An 8,917-nucleotide genomic window follows, 5' to 3' on the forward strand; every position below is an offset into this window, starting at 1 on the left:
AGCCTCCATCTCTCGGCGCTCCTTCTTCCGTGCTCGCGCCTCGTCCTCTGCTCGACCCCTACGCCTCTTGGCATGCTCTCGAGGGGGAGGTGGTGGAATCTCTTAAATGGCGAATAGGGCCGCCAACACTGTGTCTTCAGAAGGATCGACAGAAGGGGCCTCAGACTCCGGCACCCTAGCCTCTAAGATCGTGTCAATATCTGTGCGAAGGCTGTCGACCGCAGCCTGAAGAGTCGACACATCCACTGGAGGGGATGGCCGGGCTAGCACCCTCAACTCAAAGGTGTCCAAGCGCTGGTGAACCTCGCAATCTTCCGCTCTGTAAACTGGACCATTTTCCACTCTAGGCGCTCTTCTGACTCAGTAATAGACTTCTGCATCCACGGCTGGATATGATGCAGAAGTGTAGCAATTTGTGCCTCTAATTTTTGGACCCTAGCAAGCGGGACCAGTGCCGGTAGAGGGGCTGTGCAAGAGGAGCTCGGGGATGTGCTACTACCCGGGATAGACTCGACCGGGGTAGTGTCAGTGGACGCCACCTGTGTAGCCGTGCAGGCCTGGGCTACCGTATCAGCAAGATCATCAGCAAGTGGGGGCAGCTCTGGACGGGGCCCTCTGCGTGGAGCCAACTCATTGGCCTCATCTCTGATGAGGCCGACGTCAACAGTTCCCTGCGGGGTCTTGAGCTGATCTACGTGCCATATAGGCACACCTGCGGACCTGCAGAGAGAAAAGATCATGCACGGGAAAGGGTAAGTAGTAGTGACCTTGAATGCCCTCTCGTGCATGACTGCCTGTAGAAGCCACGCGAAGTCCACCTAGAACCCGGCTATCATCGCCGCCATCAACACTGCTCGATCCCATGTAACGATATTATCAGCAGCTGTGCGGGAAAGGCAGTGACGGACAAGCAGCCACAAGAACTTCGCCGTGAAAGTGAGGTCGGCCTTCTTGATGGCCCCCTTTGGCTCAGTCACCCAGTCAGCACCCTCTCCATCAACTGACAGGTGCAGGGCCATCCACCTCTTGGTGGTCTCTCTCAGTGATGGCTCGCGCAGGAACTGGCCATCTTTAACTATCTGCCAGCGGTAGTCTAATACAGCAGTGAGAGGGGTCCGAGTAGCATCAACACCCTCGCCGTATAGAAACCGGCGGATGGCTGGCAGGGAAATGTCAACCTGTACACCCCGTACTCGGACCTGCTCCAGTGGGGCCTCTTTAGCGGGGGCAGCCCGCCTATCTATCTGTGATCGGAGAGTCGCTACGTAGGATGCGTAGAACTCTCGGACCATTTCTTCACTGTAACGTCCCAACGGACGTGCTGTCCACTCCAAGCGATGCCTGGTGAAGAGATTGTGGATCTCAGGCATCGTCGGGAGACTCCCTGTAAGGACACGCCGCTCCAAGGTGAGTGTTCGAGTCATTACTCCTTGATCAGTCAGGAACTTGGCATCGGAGTAGACTTGAAATTGCCCGTCGACACACCACCGGTTGGGCTGGTCAGTGGCTGGGGTGGGGACCTGAGCTGGTGAGCCTGATGTGGATTCCGAACTGTCAGCCTCATCAGACAAGGCCGACGCTGCAGCGGTGGCGGGTGCGGGAACCTCATCAGAGCCGGAGGCTTCCTCCGACCAGGATACTCCTAAGGAGCCAAACGCTCCTTCTTCATTTGTTGCTGACCCAGAGGGTGTGCCGGTCAGTGTGCGCTCCTCATCAGACTGGGAGGCAGTGGCTACGCCGAACGCCACCTTTTTGGGTGTGGCTCTGGGAGCACGTGCTGCACGGGAAGGGGTTGAAGTGCCTGCGGGCACATACTCAGGGTCACGCTCATCATCCGAGCCAATGACCATGCGGGCAGACGGGGCGACAGACTTCGATTGCCCACGTGCGTAGATTCGGTCTTGCTTGGGTGCCATAGTAGATTGTACCTGTAAAGGATCAATAATAGTATGAGAAGTGGCAAACAAGACAAGCAAAACCACAAAAACAATTAAAATAGTATGTCATTACTATGGTAACAGGGACACACGACGGGCCTGGTGACGGCTCGTCGTGACTATGACAGACCGTCATGGGGTCCGTCGTGTTTTACTTAAACTATGTATATATGAAGAACCCTGAAGGAGAGTTTCTGACTAGTATGACGGTATGTGCAGGACGGACCGTCATAGGTACCATGGTCCGTCATAGGTGTGTGTCGTAGGACACTTGAAAAAAAATATGGAGACCCTTACGAGTCCGTCGTAGGACACTTGAAAAAAAAATGTGGAGACATTTAGGAGAGGGGTCTCTGACCGTCATGACGGTCATGCAGGACGGACCGTCGTGGGTATGACGGTCCGTCACATGTGTCCGTTAAAGGACACTTAGAAAAAGTGAGAGACCCTTAGAAACAGGGTCTCTGACAACAATAATGGTTGTGCACGACGGACCATCGTGAAGACGACGATCCGTCACATATGTCCGTTGGGGGACATTTAGAAAAAAATGAGAGACCCTTAGAAACAGGGTCTCTGACAACAAGAACGGTTGTGCAGGACGGACCCTACGAAGGTCCGTCGTGGGTACGACGGTCAGTCATCGGGGTCTCTTTCTGTATATCAGTGACAGAACTGGGAGTACCCCATGCATCCCCGATGAACCCTGGTCAAACTTGTAGTGTTTTGGACCTACATTTGTCTAACCCAACTACCTAGGAAGCTAGCAATGCAAAAGCACCTATGTCTAGGGTTGTAAACACGGCAATTTCGAACATTTTTAACCTAGGTTAGACAGAATCTTATAAAAGAGACGAACATATGACGAAGAACTAAGCTAATACTAAATAATAAACAAAATTGCAAGATAAATGAGTAGAAATTAGAGACACATACCTTAGAATTGGAGAAAAACAAGATGGGCAAGTACTCGGTGACCAAGAAGACACCCACAGAAGCAACTCCGACTAGTAGATGATAACTTCTAGGGATTTGGAGAATTTTGGGGGAACAATGATCGAGGGAGAGAATGTGGAAGTTGAAAAGAGAGGGAAATGGGAGGTAAAATGAAGGAATGGGGTGAAATGAGGGGTTGGGGGGGGGTTTAAACGGTCTGATTTTGAAAAAGACTCCAGCCGGGTCGGGTCGAGTACGACTCATTATTGACGCAACGACTCCCCGACGACGGTCCGTCTCAGCTGTGACGATCCGTCATTATGTCCGTCGTGTGTGCCCTAGTTTGAAAATAACAGAAAAACGTACCTGGTACGACAGAGGCATACGGCGGTCCATCGCAGGAGCAACGGTTCGTCGATGTATCCGTCAGTGGCTGCTGCAGAGTAATTTTCTGCAGAATTTCCTGGTGATGTGCCTGCAAATTTAAAAACCCATTAGTAGAAAAATGCTAACATTACTAAAAAGACTATAAGTATTGGGCTGCCTCCCAACAAGCGCCTGATTTAATATCGCGGCACGACTGGGGACACTTGATTACTCAGCCTTCATCAAGATGGTTTGCCTCTATTACTTTATTCCCCGATGCTTTATTCCCAAAATAGAGTTTTATTCGTTCTCTATTAACCTCAAACCACACTTCCTCCTTGGCTTTTAACTCAACTGCTCCATGAGGGAATACTTGGGTAATAAAGTAAGGGTCAGTCCATTTGGACTTGAGCTTGCCCGGAAGACAAGGCACCCCAGAATTGTCCACAAGCACCAAATCCCCAACCATAAACTCTTGTTATGCATTTTTTTGTTCATTCACCTTCTTCATCTTTTCTTTGTGGGATATGGCAGATACCGATTGGAGCTCACCACTCTACCTCATGGTCCTACAAATGTTGAAGGTCGCTTCTTCATTATTCAACCGAAATGTCATCTGTCCCATCTCCATAACAACTAATGCTCTACCGTAGCAAGGAATGGCCTCCCAAGAATAATAGGCACTTCAAAATCGACCTCATAATCAAGAATAACAAAATCAGCCGGAAAGATGAATGACTCCACTCTTACTAACACATCATGGAGTATCCCTATAGGCCGTTTCACTGTCCGATCAGCCATCAGTAGCCGCATCGCAGTGGGTTTTGGATCCCCCAAACCTAATTTCTTGTAAATCGAGAGGGGCATGAGATTTATGCTTGCCCAGATCATATAATGCTTTCGCAAAATGTAATGACCCAACTGTACAAGGAATAATGAACGCACCAGGATCTTCTTTCTTTTGTACGAGGGATCTTGTAGCAATAGCACTACAATGCTGCAGTCTATCATCATCCTCAAAAGTGACCGATCTTTTCTTGGTGACCAGATCTTTCATAAACTTTGCATAACCGGGCATTTGTTCTAGAGCTTCTACCAAAGGGACATTGATAGAAAACTGCTTCAACATTGTTATGAAACGCCGGTATTTACCATCCTCGGTCTTTTTCACTAATCTCTGAGGGAAAGGTGGTGGTGGCCTAGGCATGGGAATTACCTTCATAGGTACTTCTGCATCTTTTCCATTACTTTCCTCTGCTTCACCACTACCCTTTACCACATTATCATTATCCTTTCTCACATTTTCCTCAGTAGACGGCATGGGNGGGTGGAAGTGCCTGGGGGCACATACTCGGGGTCACGCTCATCATCCGAGCCAATGACCATGCGTGCAGACGGGGCGACAGACTTCGATCGCCCGCGTGCGTAGATTCGGTCATGCTTGGGTGCCATTGAAGGTAGTACCTGTAAATGATCAATATTAGTATGAGAAGTGGCAAATAAGACAAGCAAAACCACAAAAACAATTAAAATAGTATGTCATTACTATGGTAACAGGGACACACGACGGGCCTGGTGACGGCTCGTCGTGATTATGACGGACCATCATGGGGTCCGTCGTGTTTTACTTAAACTACGTATATATGGAGAACCCTGAAGGAGAGTCTCTGACTAGTATGACGGTATGTGCAGGACGGACCGTCACAGGTACGACGGTCCGTCGTAGGTGTCCGTCGTAGGACACCTGAAAAAAAAAATGGAGACCCTTAGGAGAGGGGTCTCTGACCGTCATGACGCTCATGCAGGACGGACCGTCGTGGGTATGACGGTCCGTCACATGTGTCCGTTGAAGGACACTTAATAAAAGAAGGAGATACCCTTAGGAGAGGGGTCTCTGACCAGCATAACGGTCATGCAGGACGGACCATCGTGGGTACGACGGTCCGTCACATGTGCCCGTTGAAGGACACTTGGAAAAATGGAGAGAGACCCTGAGAAACGGGGTCTCTGACAACCAGGACGGTTGTGCAGGACGGACCGTCGTGAAGACGACGATCCGTCACATGTGTCCGTTGGAACAGGGTGCTAGGGATTTTGGAACGGACCCTACGACGGTCCGTCGTGAGCACGACGGTCCGTCATCGGGGTCTCGTTCTGTAGATAAGTGACAGAACTTGTGTACCCCATTCATCCCCGATGAACCCAAATCGAATTTGCAGTGTTTTGGACCTACATTTGTCTAACTCAACTACTTAGGAAACTAGCAATGCAGAAGCACCTATGTCTAGGGTTGTAAACACGGCAATTTCGAACATTTTGAACCTAGGTTAGACAAGATCTTATAAAAGAAACGAACATATGACGAAGAACTAAGCTAATACTAATTAATAAACAAAAATGCAAGATAAATGAGTAGAAATTAGAGACACATACCTTAGAATTGGAGAAAAACAAGATGGGCGAGTACTCGGTGACCAAGAAGACACCCACAGCAGCAACTCCGACTAGTAGATTAACACTTTTAGGGCTTTGGAGAATTGTGGGAGGGCAATGATCGAGGGAGAGAATGTGGAAGTTGAAAAGAGAGGGAAATGGGAGGTAAAATGAAGGAATGGGGTGAAATGAGGGGTTGGGGGGTTTAAACAGTCTGATTTTGAAAAAGACTCCAGCCGGGTCGGGTCGGGTACGACTCATTAATGATGCAACGACTCCCCGACGACGGTCCGTCTCACCTGTGACGATCCGTCGTTGGGTCCGTCTGTGTGCCCTAGTTTGAAAATAACATAAAAACGTACCTGGTACGACGGAGGCATACAACGGTCCGTCGCAGGCGCAACGGTTCGTCGATGCATCCGTTAGTGGCTGCTGCAGAGTAATTTTCTGCAGAATTTCCTGGTGATGTGCCTGCAAATTTAAAAACCCATTAATAGAAAAATGCTACCATTACTAAAAAGACTATAACTATGGGGTTACCTCCCAGCAAGCGCCTGATTTAATGTCGCGGCACGACTAGGGACACTCGATTACTCAGACTTCATCAAGATGGTATGCCTCTATCACTTCATTCCCCGATGCTTTATGCCCAAAATAGAGTTTTATTCGATCTCTATTCATCTTAAACCGCACTCCCTCCTTGGCTTTTAACTCAACTGCTCCATGAGGGAATACTTGGGTAATCAAGTAAGGACCAGTCCATTTGGACTTGAGCTTGCCCGGAAGACAAGGCACCCCAGAACTGTCTACAAGCACCAAATCCCCAACCCTAAACTCTTGTTTTGCACTTTTTTGTTCATTCTCCTTCCTCATCTTTTCTTTATTGGACACGGCATATACCGATTGGAGCTCACCACTCTGCCTCATGGTCCTACAAATGTTGAAGGTCGCTTCTTCATTATTCAACCGAAATGTGATCTCTCCCTTCTCCATATCAACTAAGGCTCTACCTGTAGCAACGAATGGCCTCCCAAGAATAATAGGCACTTCAAAATCGACTTCGCAATCAAGAATAACAAAATCAGCCGGAAAGATGAATGACTCCACTTTTACTAGCACATCATGGAGTATCCCTATAGGCCTTTTCACTGTGCGATCAGCCATCAGTAGACGCATCGCAGTGGGTTTTGGATCCCCCAAACCCAACTTCTTGTAAATTGAGAGGGGCATGAGATTTATGCTTGCCCCCAGATCACATAATGCTTTCGCAAAATGTAACGACCCAACTGTACAAGGAATAGTGAACGCACCCGGATTTGGCATAAATTTGGCATAACCGATCTTTTCTTGGTGACCAGATCTTTCATAAATTTGGCATAACCGGGCATTTGTTCTAGAGCTTCTACCAAAGGGACATTGATAGAAAGCTGCTTCAACATTGTTATGAAACGCCGGTATTTACCATCCTCGGTTTTTTTCAGTAATCTCTGAGGGAAACGTGGTGGTGGCCTAGGCATGGGAATTACCTTCATAGGTATTTCCGCATCTTTTCCATTACTTTCCTCTGCTTCACCACCACCCTTTACCACATTATCATTATCCTTTCTCACATTTTCCTCAGTGGACAGAATAGGTGGGTCAATGGTTTGCTTACCACCCCGAGTAGTGATTGCCATACAGTGCGCATCATTCTTTGGATTTTGGACAGTGTTGCTAGGAAGAGTGCCCGGTTGCCGTTTGTTCACTGTCGCAGATAATTGGGCCATTTGCAATTCGATTTGTTTAATCGAAATTGCATGTGTATCAACTTTTTGCCCAATTCTAGCTAAATCACCCCGTAACTCTTTAATGTGCTCATCACTAGCATCGAACCTCCTCATCATTTTGTGCAACATATCCTCAACTCGTGCCATACTATCTCCACCATCCCTAGGAGTAACTTCACGATTTTGAGGAGGGACATAGGGCCCATTCCTATCGTTTCTATTTGCATAGACCCCTGTTAAAGTTGTTGTCGCGGTTGTAGTTTCCATCTCGGACATAATGACCCTCACGGTTGTAGTTACCATAGTTCCGACCTTGGTTCCCTTGACCTTGGCGCCAGTTATCCTGATTTGAGCCTTGGGCGCTTGGTCGTAAACCCCCCGTCTGCTTATTTACTGCATAAGTGTCCTCCGCATAATAGCATTCATCCTTAGGAGGGGGTGGTTTAGCCAAGTAGTTGACTGCATTTATCTTTTCTGCACCCCCAGTGACATGTTTTAGTACCAACCCAAGCTCGGTTCTCATCTGAGCCATTTCATCACGAATCTCATCTGTGGCTGGGTTGTGAGTAGACTGCACTTCGAAGGTGTTTCTCCCGGTATCGGACTTCCTAGTACTCCAAGCTTTATTGTTCCGGGAGATTTTCTCTAATTTTTCAGCAATCTCAGCATAAGGACACTCCCCATAAGAACCACCTGCTATAGTGTCCAACACCGCTTTATTATTATCATCCTGTCTCCGATAGAAGTATTCCTTCAGTGAATCATCATCTATACGGTGAATTGGGACGCATCTCAAGAATGATATGAATCTATCCCTAGAACTACTAACTGACTCTCCTGGTAGTGCCACTAGGTTATTCACTCTATCATTGTGGTTTAGTTTCTTGGAGACCGGATAGTAGCGTGCTAAGAAGACATCCCTTAGTTGGTTCCAAGTGAAGATTGAGTTGTATGGGAGCTCAATGAACCACATAGCAGCCTCTCTGGTCAATGAGAGAGGAAACACTCTGAGACCTATGACATCTAAATCCAAGTCAGGCCTCCCTACACAACTTTTACACACTGCCCTTACCTTAGCTATATGGGCATGTGGATCCTCAGAAGGTATCCCTGAAAACAAACCTCTGGCAGTGAGCATTTGCATCAAGCTACTAGTTACCACAAAGGTGTGGCCTGTGGGTAGAGGAGGCAAGACTAGTGGCCCATCCGAGTCTGCTATGTTATCATAGCCTCTGTAGTACACCTGGGGCCGTGGAACGGGATTTTGTCCCCTCTGTTGGTGTTCACCCGGAGCATCGGGTAACATCTGACCATAAACATCAACCGGAGCTGGGATGTTCTGGTTCAGATCATCATCATTAATTCCCAAGTTTTGATTCATATTGCGCAGTGTACGCTCTAATTCGTGATCGTAGGGAAACAAGGGTTCTCTTCCTCTCCGTGTATTTGGCATACAAGGAGGATAGTTCAAAAAAAAAT

Source organism: Solanum pennellii, chromosome 11 (assembly GCF_001406875.1).
Source record: "Solanum pennellii chromosome 11, SPENNV200".
Classification (NCBI taxonomy): domain Eukaryota; kingdom Viridiplantae; phylum Streptophyta; class Magnoliopsida; order Solanales; family Solanaceae; genus Solanum; species Solanum pennellii.